Genomic DNA, 17,589 nt, shown 5'->3' on the forward strand with positions numbered 1-17,589 from the left:
CAGTTTCATTTTTGTCAGGGTTTCTGCTTTTGAGATGGTTTGGGTATTTTGCTGGCAACTGAAAAGGCTGCAGGAATTGGGGGTGGTGGGTTTTTTTTTGGGCTGTTTGTCCCTGGAAAGCTGCTCTCGGCTGAGGAGCGGGGATTTAAGGATTTTTTTTTTTTTTAACTTCCAATATTTCAGTGCCCACAACTCCAAGGGGAAAAAAAAAAAAAACCCAAACCCAACAACAACTCTCCCCCTCAGCCGCAAAAAATTCTGGCAAAAAGTTGAGCAGGAAACTTCTGGGCCAAGAGTGTTATCCCCCCACACCGCCGCGGGGCCAAACCTCGGGATTTGTCCCCTCCCTCCAGCTGACTTATCGGACCATCGATTATTTGCTGTTTATTCAGGGGGATTTCAGCGATGTCCCGCTGTGAGACCGTGAGGTCCCTCCCGGTGGCGGCAGCAAGCCGGGGGCTCCGGGCTTGGGGCTCCTCCCCAGAGCGATCCTGGCTGTGCGGAGCGATTGGGGAGCTCTGCACCCCCCGGTCCCCTCCGCTGCACCCCGGATACCGCGGGGCGACTCTTGCTTCTGGGACCTTCTGCCCCTGCACCCCACGGGGGGACAGAGAGATGGGAACGCTCTGTGGGTACCCCAGGGAAGGGAGAACAGAGAGACTGGCACCCCAGAGGGGATGCAGAGGGATGGGGACACCCCACGCTGGGGACAGGGGGAGCACATGCAGGGGGGGAATGGACAGAGGGGTGTGCACCCCACAGAGGGACAGACGGATGAGGAACGTTCTGGGGATGTGGGTGCACATGGGGGTGTCACCCCTCAGGGAACAGCAGGGAGGGAGGAGGCGCAGTTGGGTGACACCCCAGAGACAGGATGGTGACACCCCAGAGACAGGATGGTGACACCCCAGAGACACGATGGTGACACCCCAGGGGATCGCTGGGGACTGGGGGGGCACGCTGAGGTGGAGGGGACGTGGCTGAGGGGACATCATGCTGGCACCCATGGGTGCGGCCAGCACTCAGGGTGCACAGTGGGGTGAAACCTGTGGGGCACAGGTGGGACACGGAGGGGGTACGAACAGGATGGCAGCCGTGGGGGTGGATGGGACACGGGGGACACACTGCAATCCCATCCGTGTGTGACATGAGAGGTTGGGACACCACGGTGACACTCGGGTGGGGGGCGAGGGGAAGGCAGCTGGGACACGGAGGGTGACACACCACAGCAACACCCGTGTGAGGTGTACAGCCCACGGACGGCACAGCACCGTGACACCCATGAGGGGACATCAGGGATACGAGGGGCACACCACGGTGACACCCATGGGGGCAGCTGGGACACGGGCGCGGAGGGGTAGAGATGGGGGGGAGAGACCCCCGTGGGGGTCGCGCCGTGTCCCCACGCGCGGGGTGGGCTGTCGCAGGCTCGGTGGCGCGGCGGGGGTGGCGGTGCCCCGGGGCTGGGTGTCGCCGCTCGGCGCTGGGGGTCGGGCGAGCCGGGGCTTGCGGGCGGCGCGCGCGCGGGGCGGCGGGGGGCGCGCGCGGCGTGTCGTGTCGTGTCGCGGCGTGTCGCGGTGTCCGGCGGCGCGGGGCGCTCGGCCCGGTCCGGTCCGGGTTTTGCCGGCAGCCGCGGGCAGCGGCGGCGGCGGCGGCAGCGCCGTGCAGCGCGGAGCGGGGGCTGCGCACTCCCAGAGCGAGCGGCGATGTGGAGGTGGGTGTGCGGCGGCGGCGAGGCACCGAGCCCGCCTCGGCTTCCCGGCCCCGGCCCCGGCCCCGGGCAGGTGCTGACCTCCCCTCCCTACCCCCGCTCCCTTCCCCTCCTGCCCCTTTCCCGGCTCCCGGGCAGCCCCCGCCGCTCCCGGCAGCGCTGCCCGCAGCGCGGCGGCTCCCGGACCGCCGCTCGCTGCCGGCCCCCGGGGCGCTCCGGCGGCGGAGTTGGGGTGGGGGGTGTCGGGGGGCTCTTGGAGAAAGGGGAGGTGGCGGAGGAGAAAAAGTTTGGCGGGGGGATCCGCGGCTCGCCCCGCTGCCCGGCGCCGTGCCCGGGCTGCCCGCGGCGGCGGCGGGGCCGGAGCTGGCCGCCTGCCCGCCTGCCCGCGTCGGGCCCGGCCGGTGCTGCCTGCGCGGCGCCCGAGCGGCCCCGCCGCTTCCCGGGGATGGGAGGGGAAGGGGAGGGGGGGAACGTCGGGGTAACGAGCAAAGTTTTTCTCGGTGCGACCGAACCCCGCTGTCGGTACCCGCAGCCCGGCGGGGATGCGCCGGGAGCCGCGGGGAGGGATGGAGTGAGCCCCCCCCACGGCTCCCCCCGCCGCCCCGGACCGCCGCGGCAGCGCCCGGTGGTTTCCCGGGTGACAATGGTGGCGGCGGGGCCGGGGGGCGGCGGGGGCGGCGGCGCCGCGGGAGGCGGTGGGCAGCGGGGCCGGCGGTGCCACCCGCGGCGGGGCTCGCGTGGGGGGCGCGGGGGAACCCCCGCCCTGCGCCGCTGACCGCGCGTGGGTCGCCGCCGCCTCGCCGGGGTGCGCCGGGCTCCCGCTGCAGTTCGGCTCCGCCGCCGGTGCCCGGGCGCGGGGTGGCCGTGGGAGCGGCGCCGCTCGCCATCGCCCAGCCATGTGCGACAACTCACCCAACTTTATCATCCCCCCGTTCCCGGCGAACCCCCCCCGCCCCGCTCCGCCGTCAGACGGGATTCCCAAACCCCCTGCTGCCCCAGCCCCGGCGGGGAGGGTGCCCCCCGCGCCCCGACACCCATCGAGCCGCCGCGATCGCGCCGTGGAACATCCCTCGTTCGGTGCCACCGGCCCCAAAACCACCGTGGGGGCTGTGGATTGTACACGAATTTGGGAATTACGGCCTCAAACTCCGCCGAACCGCGGCCCCGTGCGCCCCACGGAGGTGTGGGGCGTTTTGTTGTTTTTGTTGGTTTTTTTCCTTTTATTTTAATTTTATTATTCCTAATTTTTTTTTTTTTTTTTTATTTTCCACCGCATCCCGCAGCCGGCAGCGTCCTTCCTGCGGGGCCGGGGCTGCTTCGGGTCGGGTTATTCTTTGCTGGGATGATTGATTGGGGAGAGGAGGATGGGGGGGTGGCATGGGGGGTTAGGGGGTGGGATGGGCATGGCGGGGGGGGCCATCCCACGCACAAACAAAGCTGCGCACACATCCTGCGGTAACGGCCCCGCGTGTGCGCTGACCCGGCCGGGCAACCTTCACCCCCCGCCGCTCCGTGCCGGGGGGGCCGGCGGAATGATGAGGGATGCCGTGCTGTGGGAGGGCGGGTGAGGCCGGCTTTGGGGGGGCCGGGGGGGGGATGCCCATCCCGGCTACCTGGGGCGCGGAGCCGGGGCCGGCGGAAGTTTTGTTTCTCTGGAAACGGGCCCTGCTGTGTCAGCGGCCCCTTTGTGCCGCTTTGTCCGCGCCCCCCGGCCCCCAGCCCGGCGGCGGGGCCGCACCTGGGGCTGCGGGGGGACCGGGACCCCTCCGGCCTCCCCGCCCGGCCCGGCCCCCCGCGTTCCCCGGCCCCGCTGCTGCCCGCGGGCTGCGCTGCATCCCCCGGCGGGGCCGAGGCCAGGGGGGTCGGATGGGAAAAGGGGGGGGGGGGGTGACTCTCCCCGAGGTCCCGCTCAGCGGGAGCCCTGGTAGGCATGGAAACCTCGCTCCGTCCCTCCGTCTGTCTGTCCGTCCGTCCTTCGCGTTCCCAGCGGGAGCAGCTTTGGGGAAACGGCTCCTCCAGCGGCCCCCGCGGGGCCGCCGCAGCGCATCGCCGTCGGTGGCGGCGTCACCCCGAGTGTCCCCGCGCGGGTACCCCGGAGATGCCCCCGGAGATGCCCCCGGCGCTGCGCCCCCTCCCCGGTGCCGGTACCGGCGTCGCCCCGTCGCGCTGGCAGATGTCGCGCCCTGACCTCGGGGACGCCGCCTGGGGGGGGCTGTGGGAGGGACGTGGAGGGGGGGACACGGTGACGGGACGATGGGGACGGGGACGCGCCGGCGTGTGACAACAAAAGCAAAGTAACAAAGGAGCCGCCGGTGCCGCTCAAAGTTGGTCCCGGCGCCGTTCGGGGCTCGGTGGCCCCGGGGGCAGGGCCGGGGGGGGCTGCGTGCGGGGCGGGATGGGCAGGCAGGGGGTGGGGGGGGTTGTGCCGGGCGTCACCAATGTCCCCGTGTCCTCCCCCCGCCTCGGTGGGAAGAGGCAGGAGCCGGCCGAGGCGTCCTTGACATGGATTTTGTGGTGGGGATGCGGGCAGCCGGCGCCGCGCTGCCAGGCACTGCCCGCACCGCCCGCTCCTGCCTCTGCTCCTGCCCCTGACACAGAGCTCTGCCTGCTACACCCCGAAATTCAGCCTGTCCCTCCTCTCCCTCCTGTGGGGCAGGGCTTTGTGCCAGAGCAGACGCTGTGGAGGTGTGGGGAGTGTTTTGGGGATCCCCGACCCTGGGGGTCCCTCACCCACCGGCATCCCCCGGTGTCACCAGGACCTTTCCAGGCAGGTGGCAGCAGTGCAGGTGCTGCTTGTCTGTGCCCTGGGGATGCTGCAGGGTTTGGGGGTGACATTCTCTCCCCAAAACTGTCCCCTCTGACCGATCTCCTGTGTGGGGCACTGGGGGGATGGCTGGATCCAGGGTGTTGGCCCTGGCAGCCAGCACCTGGCACCTCCTGGTGTGCCCATGCAAGGCTTGGCCGAGGTTGGATCATCCCCAGCTGGTCCTGGACCCTCCACCTCCCCCAGCAGGGACATTCCCCGGGGTGGCCACAGCGATGATGCCACCGTTCTCCTGCCTCCCTGTTTTGTTTTCCCAAATCCTGGCTGTAGGAACAACCTCTTGATTAAGTGTATTAATAGTTAAACTTTCAGCTCATAGCTTAAACTCACCAGACCACGAAAAGCTCCCTCCTTTACTCATGCTCTGGTGCTCAACTAAAATATTGCACTCAAAAGGCTTGCTTCTTTTTTTCCTGCTCCTTTCCCCTTCCTTTTCCCCTGACTCAGCTGTGGCTCCTGGGAGCAAGGGGGGGTCTTGTGGGACTCCCAGTTGTCACTGCTGCCCCTTGCAGCCACCTCCCTGCACAGAGCCCAGGCATGGAGCATGGGTGTCCCCAAAGTGATTGGTGCTCTTGAAACTCCTCCAGGATGGGGAGCAGGACGGGAGTCACTGCCCCAGGTAGAGGCTGGCCCTCCACCCAGCTGGGGACATGAGAAGGGATGGGCTGTGGTGGCTGGGGAAGGGATGGAGATGCTGGCAGTGGGTGGTGTGTGGCATTGGCTCTTTTCCTGCCAGGCAGGTGATGGGGAAAGAGGAAGGTGGCAGGTTCAGCCATGCCCAGTGCAGGATCTTGCAGCTGTGTGGGGCCAGCCCCAGCCCCAGCACAGCTGGGGGAATGATGGGCTGAGAGCAGCCCTGCAGAAAATGCCTGGGGGTGCTGGTGGGTGACAGATGGGACATGAGCCAGCACTGTGCACTGGCAGCCCAGAAAGGTGAGTGTGTCCTGGGCTGGACCATGGGCAGCAGGGTGAGCAGGGGGTGCTCTGGGGAGAGCCCCTTGGGGCACCACATCCAGCTGTGGCATCCCCAGCACAGACAGATGTGGGGCCTGTTGGAGCAGGTCCAGAGGAGGCCACGGAGATGCTCCAAGGGCTGGAGCCCCTCTGCTCTGGAGACAGCCTGGGCATGTTCAGCCTGGAGTAGAGAAGGCCACAGGGAGACCTTGAAGCTCCTTGCAGTGCTCAAAGAGTTTCAAGAGAGCTGGAGAGGGACTTTGGACAAGGGCCTGGAGTGAGAGCACAAGGGGTGAGAGTTTTGAACTGTAACAGGTCGGGGTTAACTTGTACATGGGGAAGAAATGTTTTACACTGAGGGTGGGCAGGCCCTGGCCCAGGGTGCCCAGAACAGCTGTGGCTGCCCCTGGATCCCTGGCAGTGCCCAAGGCCAGGCTGGGCAGGGCTTGGAGCGGCCTGGGACAGTGGAAGGTGTCCCTGCTATGGCAGGGGGTTGAAAGGAGAGGAGCTTTGGTCATTTCCAACCCAAACCACTCTGGGATTTGGTGCAGGGAGCAGTGGTGTGGGAGGGGCAGGAGGGCAGAAGCGTGTGGGCAAAGGGGTGGCTGGAGGGGGAACCACCTCCAAAGGTGGCCAGTGGGAAATCCCAGGCTGGAGTGGAGGAAATGTGGGGAAATTGCTGCTGCTCAGCAGTGGCTCTGCCCTGGGGATCAGCTCTCAGCTGCCTTTGCCTTCAGCAGAGGGACATGTCCTGGTGGGGAGGCTGCACTTGCCATCCTGGGGAGCATCAGGACATGTGGGTGAGGAGCAGCCTGCATCCCCACCCATGCCCTGTATCCCTTGGGACACCCATGGGGCTGGAACCCCAGGAGAGCTCCAGGGACAGCAGGCAGCAGAGCAGTGACCCCAGGAGTGGCTGAGGGTGACCTGTGGGTCCCTTTGCCTTTGGGAAAGTCCAAAGGACACATTTACCCTGGCTTTGGGCCCTCAGGCACCTGACATCCACAGCCAAAAAGCTTTGGGGTCTGTCACCATCTCAGTGCTGGTGATGTGCCCACCCCACAGTCTCTCCTTTTGGGGTGCTGGAGTGCTGGTCCCTTACATCTTCAGAGTGATTTCATCCCTGCTTGTCTTTTCCCAAGGCCTGCAAGCAGGTGGAGTGTGTAGATGGTCTGAGATGACAGCCTGTGCTGCACGTGGGTGACAGCCTGTGATTATGTGCATAAAAGGATTTTTGAGGTCAGGAGGTTTTCCAGTGGCTGCCTTGGTGTCCCTGGTTCCCACCATCCATGGTTTTTATGGCATGGAAGGGACTGGGCTAGTGGCTCCCAGGCTGTGGGCTTGCCTTGGGATGTGTGGGTCTGCCTGGATGTCCTTGTCCTGGAGCAGTGTCCTGGAACGGTGTCACTTGTACCAGAGCACCCTCCATGGCCTGAGCTGGGACATCCTGGGTGCAGGAGGATGAGGATGCATCACCTCCCCTCAGTGATGCTGGCAGTGTGCTGGCCTGGGCATGGGAGGATCTGTGTCAGCTGTGACCCTGGAAGTGGTGGCAAGGAATGAAAAAGGAAAAGGTGTTTTCTGACTTTCCAAGCAGGATGTGCTTTCCCATCCCCACCCTGGCAGCCCTGAGAGGTGGGAGCTGGAGAGGGCTGGGGTTCCTGGCCCTGCCCTGTGCCAGCCCTGTGAGGTTTCAGTGGGGACACTGGGGGTGATGGGTGGGACCTGCCCACGGGCTGAGGTGACCCTGTCATTTCTGGGTCACTTCTGAGATGGGCTCCATCCCCAGGCTCTGGTTGTCACCTGGCTGGTGGCAGGGCTGGGAGCAGTGCTCTCCTGGCCCTGTGAGTGACTCCAGTGGCTCCTGGTGGCTGCTGCCACCCGTGGTGCCCTGGGCTGACCCTGGCATACGTTTGCTGAGCTCGTGCTGAGCTCCCTGGGTTTGGTGCCTGCTGGAATGGGGACTGGGTTTGGGATCAGATTGGCCACGTTCCCCTCTGGCCTGCTCTGGTGCTGCTGTCCCTGGTCACCTCCTGCTGTGTGGGTGGTTCAGTGTGGTTGGAAGCACAGTTTGGTGGATGGTTTGGTTTTGCCTCTGCAAATCTGCCTTGAGTTCATGCCTGTGTTCCAGTTTCTGTAGGGATATCTGGGCAATATCTATCTCTCACAATCTTCTGTGTGGAGTTGTCCATGCCCAGCCAAGCAATGCAGCTCCATCCACTCAGCCTCTGGGTTCTCTCTTGGTGTCATTGGTTCTCACTTCTCTTTGCTAGGACTTGCCCTTGTGGTCTTTGTGCCTCTTTCTCTCCCTCAGAGATGGGATTTTGGGGTCCACATCCAAGCCCAGTGTCCCATTTGAACATCCTGAAAGCTGAGACATTCCCAATTGAACATCCCAACCCTGAAGGGTCCCAAGTGTTCACAGATCCAGGTGCTCTTACTCTGTAAGAGCTCTTGTTCCTCTGCACCCACTTGCTGCTCAGAGGCAGCTCCTGCCACTCCTGGACCTGGAGCAGGGCCGGGGGGGAGCATTCATGGCCAAGCAGATTTGGTGCCTGGGGAAGGGCAGGTGAGCTGTGCCCACAGATGATGCTTGGAGGCTCTGTGGGATCTTGCTCCTTCTATAGACTCCTACAACAGTTTGGGCAGGAAGGGACCTTAAAGGTCATCTAGTTAAACCTCTGCCATGGGCAAGGACACCTTCCACTAGCCCAGATGGCTCCAAGTCCCATCCTACCTGGCCCTGAGCACTTCCAGGGATGGGGCAGCCACAGCTTCTCTGGGCACCCTGTGCCAGGCCCTCAGCACCCTCACAGGGAAGAATTCCTTCCTAATATCCAATCCCAAACTTTCCTCTTTTAGTTTAAAACCCTCACCCCCTGTCCTATCATGACAGACCCTACTGAGAAGTCTCTCCCTGACTTTCCTGTAAGCCCCCATAAAACACTGAGAGGTTTTTCAGCAGGTCCAGGCCTCACCTGGGCCATGGGGAGGTGGCAGTGGCTGGTGACCAGAATGTGGCAGCACATTGGGTTATCCTTCCTCACCTTTCCCTTCTGCATCTGCCAGGATCCCAGTGGGGAGGAGCTCCCAGCACCCGGGGAGGAATTCCCAGCACCCATCACTGCCGGGGTCCTGTGGGCTCTCTCTGCCCATGGGGACCATGCCCATGGGCACTGTGCCCCTGGGCTCTCTCTGCCCAGCCATGGGCTCTCTCTGCCCGTGGGCACTGTGCCCCTGGGCTCTCTCTGCCCAGCCATGGGCTCTCTCTGCCCATGGGCACTCTCTGCCGCCCGTGGGCTCTCTCTGCCCGTGGGCTCTCTCTGCCTATGGGCACCATGCCCCTGGGCTCTCTCTGCCCGTGGGCACTGTGCCCGTGGGCTCTCTCTGCCTGGCCATGGGCACTCTCTGCCTGTGGGCACCATGCCCATGGGCACTCTCTGCCACCCGTGGGCTCTCTCTGCCCCTGGGCTCTCTCTGCCCCTGGGCTCTCTCTGCCCCTGGGCACTGTGCCCGTGCCCCGCTGCCCGCCGGGGGCTTTGCCCCAGTTCCCGGCATTGCTGCCGGAGCCGGGCGCGCTGCTCTTGCCCTCTGCTTTACCTTCTGCATCTCACTAATCTGATGACCGGAGGTATGCGAGGCATTTCAAATATGGCCTCGTTAGCTGGCTCCGGACAGAGCACGCAAGAGCCGTTTCTTCACACTCCTGTTCCAGCCGCTCCCTCCTCCCACGGCATCCCGCTGCTGCTGCTTGGCGGTTCCGGCTGGGATCGGCACGGCCGGCTGAGCCCATCCTGCCGGGCTGGGCTGGGCAGGCAGCGTGTCCTGCTGGCCACCGGGTGGCCGTGGGGCTCTCGAACCGTTTGGGAGCATCACTGGGTGTGTGGGAGCAGGGTGAGCGTGTGCCAGGGATTGGGGTGTCCCCCTGTGCCCCCACCCTTGGCAGGTGCCCAGTCCTGCCACTGTGGTGTCAGGGGATCCCATGGCACCCCTGACAATGGCCTTGGGGAGTCTCAGGGAATCTGAAAGGCATCAGGGTGGGAGATGTGGGATGGGAGGGGCTGGCTGGGCACTGAACTGTGAGTGCCAGGCTGGGCTGTCCCTGCTGCACCCATGGGAAGTACCCAGTGTAGGGAGTGAGCTTGGAGGGGTGCAGTGTGTGGGTGAAGGGGAGGGGGGATACCCTGGTATCCCCACGTGTGGGTGCTGTCCAAGGGGACTGCAGCCCATCTGAGTCTCCAGCTCTCTGGCTCTCTCCAGCGTGGTCCTTGCAGGGCTGCCATGGCACTCACCTTGGGTCCCATCCCTCTGCCCCTGGGATGGTGAGCACAGCATCCCATCCATCTGTCCATCCGTGTCCGTCTGTTTCTCCCCGTTCCCTCCATGCCCTGGGCTGGCACAACGTGGGGCTCCACTGTCACCCATGCCAGCACTGCTGGGGACCCTCCACTCTTGCTGTCCCTTGTGCCCCCTGCATCCATCCCCACGGTGACAGCGTGAGCCTGGCACCATCTCCCCATTCCGCTATTTAAAGCTGGGGCTGGGGGGGGGAAAAAAACCAACCGTGGAGGATGAAGATGATGATGGTGGCTCTGGGCGCCCTTGGGGACAGCTGGACCGGGGAGGGGCAGCCGTGGCCTGGCACAGGCGGGCACGGGGCTGGGAGCCGGACGCCAGGCGTTTGCGCTTTAATGCATCAGGACAGCATTGCAAATTCCAGGCGGCCGCGGCCGAGCGTGCGCGGTGCCGGGCGGGGGCCGCGCTGCCAGCCCCGCTCAGCGCCGCCCGCGGGGCGATCGGGGCCGGGCACGGCTGGGGGCAGCCCCCGCTCCCCCGAGCCCGGGTGTGTGCGCAGCAGAGCTGGGGGCAGCCCGGGGCGAGCGGGGCACGGCGGGAGGGAGGATGGTGTGGTTTGTAGGGATCTGTGTCTCCCCTGTCTGCAGGCACCTCTGTCCCTCTCCTGTCTGCAAGACCCTTGTCCTCCCACCACCTGCGAGGATCTCGGATCTCTCCTTCTGCAGGGACCCTTCTCCTCTGTCCCTCTCAGTCTGCCAGGGCCCCTGTCCCCTCCTTCTGCAGGGAACCCTGTTGCCCTTGTCCCCTCCTCATCTGCAAAGCCCCCATCCCCCTTTTACAGAGCCCCCTGTCTCTTCATCTCTCCCTGTCCCCACTTCTTTAGGGACTCCTGTTCCCCAATCTTCAAAGCCCCCCATGTTCCCCCCTGCCTCCAGGCACCCCTGTCCCCCTGTTCTGCTGAGAACCCTGTCCCTTCATCTTCAAAGCTCCGTGTCCCCTCCTCTGCAGGGTTCCCTATCCCCCCATATGCAGATCCCTGCTGCCCCTCTCTGCAGAGCCTCCCATGCTCTGCCTGCCCCCTTTGCAGAGCCCCATGTTCCCCCACCCACAGGGATCCCAGAACCCCCACATCCACAGGAACTCTTGTCCCCACATCTGCAGGTCTGGGGTGGTTCCCAGTCCTGCCCCCAGGGGTGGCTGGAGGCTGTTCAGGGCCAGCTGGTGCCATCTGAGTCCCCAGGAGAAGGGGTGACCTTTCATCTCTACACATGGGTAAACTGAGGCAGGGAATGGCACGGAATCCTCTCTGAGAATGCTTTTTCATCCTTTCCCTAAGTGTTTCCCCCAAACCTGAGCCTGTCAGTGGAGCCAAGACTCCCAGGCTTTGCCTCCATCTCCTCACCACCGTGTGATCTCCTTCCCCCATCCTCACATTCAGATTCCTTAAATAAAAAAAGCCTTTAAAAAACATGTATTGCCACCTCGTTGGGAAAAATTGGAGTCACCTGGAGCGCTAATCCCGAGGCACCCTGGGGCTATGGGTGCTCCCTGGGCTGGCTCCCGTGGGCTGCTGGAGGAGGGAGGGGGCCTTTGCTTTCCAAAGGCGTTGGGGGATTAGTGGGAGGATTGGTAAATCTGACCCCAGGTAAAGATTAAGACCCAAAAAAAAAAAAAAGGAAAATCGTTGTGTTTTTTCCCCGTGCCTGATGCACCGTGAAGATTAAACTGGGATGAGTCTGTGCAGCAGCCAGTTCGATTAGGGGTGGGGGGCAGCAGGGAGGGATGAGATGATGAGATGGGGCAGGGATGGGGGCTGTGTCTGAGGGTCTGGAGGTGCCAAAGCTGGGGGGAAAGGGGAACCTGGGGGGCCTGAGGCCAGTCCTGGGGGTCCCCAGGCTGTCTGTGGTTGGATCTTTGGGGGACAGCCACATCCATAACCACTGCCAGCCTGATCCTGGGAATGGCTGGCACTGGGCTGTGGGGTGGCTTCAGCAGCTCATCCCGATGGACAGGGCTGGAAAGGCCCCCTGGCAGTGGGGAGTTCATCCCCACAGCCAGCACCCTCCTCTATTAGGGACTGGATGTGCTCTCATCCCACCCAAGGTCCCCACCCCACAAACCATCCCACCATGCAGCCCCCTCCCAGGATAACCAGGGATATCCTGATATTCCTTACCCTTGGCCAGGACCCCCACCCTGCATGGCTCTGGGGCTGGGAAGGCTCCCAGCAGAGCTCTGGGAATCCTGTGTGTCCCACTGGTGCTGCTCCCCTGGGAAATGATGGGAAAGGGGTCAGGGGCCTCCCCTCCAGGGTACAGAGTGAGGGACATGTCCCTTCCCACAGCTTCCCTGCCCTGGTGTTCCTGGGTCCTTTTGCTGATGAAGGGCCAAAGGAAATTGGGAAAACCCCTCAGGGCTGTCTGGCCATTCTGAGGGACCATTTGAGCAGTGGGTGTACTGGGAGAAACTGGAGTGGCTGTCCCTGGGGGGGACCATGGAGTGGTGACCCCTCCTTTGGGACAAGGCTTTTTGGGGGCTGAGCATTGGCTTGGGGGTCAAGCAGCTTTTTGGGGTGTTGAGCACTGGGTCGAGGGGCTGAGCACCATTTTGGGGAGCTGGGGACTGGTTTGGTGGCCAAGGATTGTTCTCGCTTGGGGGGGGTCAAGCACTGATTTGGGGGTTTGGTGTTTTGGGGGGCTGAGCACCAGCATGAGAGTCAAAACAGCATTTTGGGAGACTGAACCAGCTTGAGGCTCAGGCACTGTTTTGGGGCCTGAACTCCAGTTTGGGGTCTGGGCAGCAGCTCAGTGGCTGGGTCAGGGGGCTGAGCCCTGTCTTGGGGGTCAGGCACTGTTCTGGAGGGCTGAGCACCATCTCAGGGGTGGGGTGTTCAGCACCCACTTATGGGTTCAGTGCTGCCTTGGGGGATGAGCCCTGCCTTGAGAGTGGAGCACTGTTTTGGGAAGCTGAGAGCCAGTTTGGCCACCAAGCACCAGTTTGGGAGGCTGAGCACCATTTCAGGGGGCTGAGTACTGGCTCAGAGGTTGAGCAGTGGTTTGGGGGTGGTTTAAGCGCTGTTCTGGGGCTGAGGCCCAGTTTGAAGGGCTGGATCCTTCCTGAGAGGGCTAGGGGGCACCCCAGTGTGGGTGTGATCCTGTCTCATGTCCCATTCTGGGCTGTGGCAGTGCCAGGGCAGGAGGTTGTTCCTGCTCTGCCTTTGCTCCCTGTCCTCAGCACAGAGTGGGGACAGGGATCCCATCTGTCCCCAGACAGGGACAGACATCCCCCCTCTGGATGGGGAGTATCAGGAAAAGCTGGCTCTAGGTCCCCTTGCTGTGCCAAGTGTGTGGGCCCATCTCAGCCCTCCCCTGCCTCAGTTTCCCTCCTGCAGTGGAGGCAGAGCATCCCCCCCTCCCTCTTCAGGGATCTCCCTGCTGCCTCCTGCCCAAAGTGCTCTCCCAGGGGGCTGCCATGGGCATCCCTGCCCAGGCAGGTGAGGATGGAAGGGTCCAGTGGCTGGGTGCTGGTATCCTGGCTAATGCTGGGCTGCCAGGAGCATCCCTGAGTGTTCCCCTGGGAACTCGGGTGTGCTGGGTGTCCTGGCAAACCCTCACACAGCCAGCTCTGTGCTGGAGCCTCACCTGCTCTCCCAAAGGAATTGAATCTCCCTGCCTGGAGCAGGGTGATCCTCAAACTGGCACCATTTGTGGGGAAGGGCCTGGGTGGGTGCAGCTGAGCTGCTGCAGTGGGGAGAGCGGGGTCCCCTTCCCAGGGCTGGGGAGGTGAGGAGGAGCCCAGGATGTCTCCATCTGTGGGGCAAGGAGCGCATGAGCCCCCCCTGTGCTTTGCAGGTCACCTTGAACCCTGCTGGCCCCTGGCCTGGGGACCCACCTGGCACCCTGCCCATGCCTGGGCAGCAGCAGCTGCACCATCCCCTGTGCCCCAGGCAGGGTGAGAGGATGGCACAGCGCTTTTTCCTGGCCTCCCAGCCATGCTGTGTCCCAGGGCTTGTTCCTTGTGCCAGTGCCCCCTCTGGAAGCGCCCTTGGGCTCCTTTCTTCCTGGGGGTGCAGCTCTGCTCCTCCTTGGGTGCTCCTCTCCTCCCCATGGGTGGGGGACAGATCCAGACCAGGAGGAGGCTGTGGCTCCAGGGTCTGCATCATGGCCCCACGGGTTCCCCACAATGTGCTGATCCTGGGAGCTCCTCAGGGTGTGCTGATGGCAGAGGGACACCGCTGGGGACACTGGTGTCTCCAAGTGCCATCCCCTGAGTCAGTGCCTGGAGTGGGGAGTAGCTCCTGGGTCCCTCTGGAGCAGATGCAACACACCCAGCCCCTGAGCACCACCCATCATTTACTGAGTGGAAACGAGGAGAAATTCAGGGTTGGAGAAAGGCCTGGGGGTGCTGGGGGATGGGAAGGGACACCGTGCCCCAGGCCAGGATGAGATATCCTGGGTGATGCCGGGATGCTGAGAGCATCCCTCTGAGTATTCACCCGGGAATGCGGCCCTAGGTGTGCAGAGGGGCTGGCTGCTCCAAAATCCACAAACCCTCCGAGCCCTCAAGGCTGACACTGCCACAAACTCATCTCAGGGGTGACAATCGCTGTGGGGCTCGGCCCCATCCCCGCGCCGCTCTGCTCCAGCCCCATCCTGGCTGCGGGGGACCCTCGGTGGGCTGGGAGCCGGGGGGGCCGTGTGGTGTCGGAAATCACGTGCGGCCGGGCCTTGGGGCTTTACGGGAAGCCAGGGTTGAGGCGAGGGGCAGCTCCCATCCCCCCGGGATGCCTTGGCCGGGGTTCAGCTCGGGATCGGCCCCCGGAGCAGCTGCCCCGCCGCTTCCCGGCAGGCGCGGGGTGCCGGGGGGGACCGGAGCCGCCATCGCTCCCTCCCCGAGCAGATGGTCCCAAAGCTGCCCCTTCCGCATCGATTACCCGGGCCGGCCGTTTAACGATCGCTTTCCGGGGTTAATTAAACTCTTCTCGCTGAAGGGCGGCTGTACCTGCCTGCAGCCCTGCTGCACCCCCCAAAACGGGGGGGAGGACGAGCCTGTGGCTGGAGCTGGGCTTTGCTTCCAAGCCAAACCTTCATATCCATCCTGGAGCGCGCCGCGGCTGCTTCTCCCCGGGGCAGCCGGAGCAAGGTCAGCTGCCGAGGCTGCTTACATCCCGCTCTGCAGGCAGCACGGGGTGCCGGAGCTGAGGCTGCCGCTGTTTTTGCCTGGCTGCTGCTTTTTTGGGAGCGATCCCCACGACCTCGCTCCGTGGGGTTGGGTCTGCGCCCACCCATGTCTCTATTCACAATGATTTTGGAGGAAGGCGTCGGGAGCTCGGCGGCAGACGGCGGCTCCGGAGCCGAGCGGGGTCGCAGCCCTGGGATTGTCAGGAGTTGCTGCTTTTTGCATATCTAAATGTGCCCTTTCAGCCGGCGCTCTCGGTCGAAACTGCCATCTTTTGCCTCATTGTCAGCCTCGCCGAGGTTACGCATCGTTTGCTGACTCACAGCCTCCTGCTCTAATTACTCGTTCAACTCCCTCCCCGGAGCCACCCGGCCAGTCCCGGCACATCCCTCCCTCCCTTCCCGCTGCCGGCCGGAGGGCTGGGGCCGGGGCATCCCTGCAGAGCCCCTCCCTGCCTCGGCCCTGCCCGCGGGCATTGCCCTTGTGTGGCCCAGCCTCCACTGCTCGCACCCCTGGCACGGTTTTGGGGTGCAGCCGGGCTCTGCAGCTGTGGCATCCGTGCAAACCCTCCTCCCTATACCGGCTCTGCAGCCGTGGCATCCGTGCAAACTCCTCCCTGCACCCATCCCTGCCCCTGGGCATCGCTCCGAGTCTCCAAGAGCTTCTCTTCTGGTTGTCTGCTCCAGCTGCCCACGCTCACCCCCATAACGGTTTTGGGGGTCACACGGGCTCGGTGGGGCTGTCACACGGCACAGCTGAGCCACCATCCGGGCGCCGTGCCGGGGGGCTCCGGGCTGCCCGTCCCCACCCAGGGATGCTCCATCCACCCACGCACCCTCCGAGCTCCCCAGGAGCATCCCGGGTGTGCGGCCCCCCCTGGGCGGCAGCGCCGGCTGGGACGAGCCGCTAAAGCCGTAAGCTGAGCCTCTTTGATCCCCGGCCGATACGATCAGCCGCCGGCAGCTCAGAGCCGGGCCCAGCGTGATTTCAGCGTCGCGGGGATCCGAACAGACGCCGCAATTACCGATGGGATCGGGCTGATCCCGCCCTCGGCCTGCTGCTCCACGCTGGCTGGGGTCCTGTCTGCCAGCAACAGGGAAAGCACCAGCTCTGGCCTTTTTAATGTTGTTATTTTTATTATCATCAGCAGCAGCAAACTATCCCCCCCATGCCAGGCTTGCCATCACTGTCACGCCAGTGGGAAGAGCCTGCTCTCCCCTCCAGCATCTCCCTTCTCAGATCCTTACACCTTCCAAGGAGAGGGGACCCAAACTCACCCATCCCAGCAAGCCAGGGTGATGATGTTCCTTGTGCAGGGGCTCATTTTATCTTTAATTACCTTGATTTTTTATCTCCCTCTGGTTTTGATCAGTAGTATAGAGGCAGAAACAACATCCCTGCAAATCCATCTTGCTAAGGGAGGTGAAACCAAGCCGGGTAATCCGGTGGTAAGGACAGCGCTCCGACGGGTAATGCAGTCGTGCTTGCCTTGGAAGGGGAGATATTTTATATATTTATATAGCAAGGAAAAAAAGAGCCGTGGATGTGTTTGCACAGGCTTCTGCCTGTCACAGAATGGTCCAACCACGCATCTTATCTCATAAAGCCATATTTTGGCCCTTTTTTCCCTCCCCAAGAAAGTGAATTTTAAGCGCCAGGAGACAGTGATGGTTTCTTTGGAGCTGTTAGGATCTGCCATGTACAATAAATCTGTCTTAGTTTGTGGATTATTGGCCCAATAGACCGTAACAGCTCTGTCAGCCCCTCCTGGCGCGCTGTGTCCGGCAAGCTCAGCCTTTGGTGGGTTTTCCTGGTTGTTTTATTATTTTTCAGCAGGAATTTGCTAAGGATTTTTCTGTGCCATGTGCGTGTATGGAAGCTGATAGGGAATTCACAGGAGCTCAGTAACGTTCTTAGGTTTTGGGGTGGTTTTTTGCTTTTTAAAAATATTTCCCCTCTGGAAAAACCCAAATGCACAAAGTCCAAATCCCCAAAACAGGACCAAGAGGAGGGCAGAGCCTTTTCTGACAGAGTGCATCCAGCCAGGTGCTGCCTCCCCAAAACTTGTGCTGGTTGAGAATGGGGTTTTAGTGACAGAAAGTCCAAATCCCCAAAACAGGACGAAGAGGAGGGCAGAGCCTTTTCTGACAGAGAAAAGGGGCCGCCTCCCTAAAACTTGTGCTGGTTGAGAATGGGGTTTTCGTGAGTGGGGTTTTACTGCTTTCCAGCAGGATTTTCCCTGGATGGCCCCACTTCTGCTGGCTGTTGTTCCCAGTCCACTGTGCTTGATCCAAGCCTGGAAAACCAGGATTTCCCAGGGATGGTGTGGGATGATGTGCTGGCCCCTCCAGCCTTACTAGGCTGTGTAGCACATGCTCCTCTCACCCTTGGGCTGAATTTGAGGGGGTCTGAACCCCCCAGAGTGGGGGGATCTGCAGCTGGTCCTGGCCCAATGACAGGCACCCCCCAGTCCTGCTGCTTAGGGTGGCTCAGGGTGGTGATGTGGGGTGAGATGTGGGGTGCAGGTGTGGGGGTGCACAGTCATGATGGGCTGAGGAGTGGAGCAGGAACCAGAGTGGGGTGAGATGTGGGGTGCAGGTGTGGGGGTGCAATCATGGTGGGGTTA

The 17,589-nt window shown here is 63.0% G+C and overlaps 1 protein-coding gene across 3 annotated transcripts in view; it reads left to right on the plus strand.

Annotated features, from left to right (window-relative positions):
- Positions 1 to 1,294: 1,294 nt before the first annotated feature.
- CXXC5 (CXXC finger protein 5) overlaps positions 1,295 to 17,589 on the plus strand; it is a 37,045-nt gene continuing 20,750 nt past the window's right edge. Inside the window, exon 1 of one of the 3 annotated variants that reach the window (XM_077186433.1) lies at positions 1,295 to 1,317. The gene's annotated coding sequence lies outside the window, so the exon portion shown is untranslated. Of the gene's footprint in view, positions 1,318 to 1,529; positions 1,785 to 17,589 lie in introns of those variants that run through there. The other 2 variants (XM_054642859.2, XM_077186432.1) reach the window with 2 other exon arrangements.

The sequence above is a fragment of the Agelaius phoeniceus genome, chromosome 15 (assembly GCF_051311805.1).
Source record: "Agelaius phoeniceus isolate bAgePho1 chromosome 15, bAgePho1.hap1, whole genome shotgun sequence".
Lineage (NCBI taxonomy): Eukaryota > Metazoa > Chordata > Aves > Passeriformes > Icteridae > Agelaius > Agelaius phoeniceus.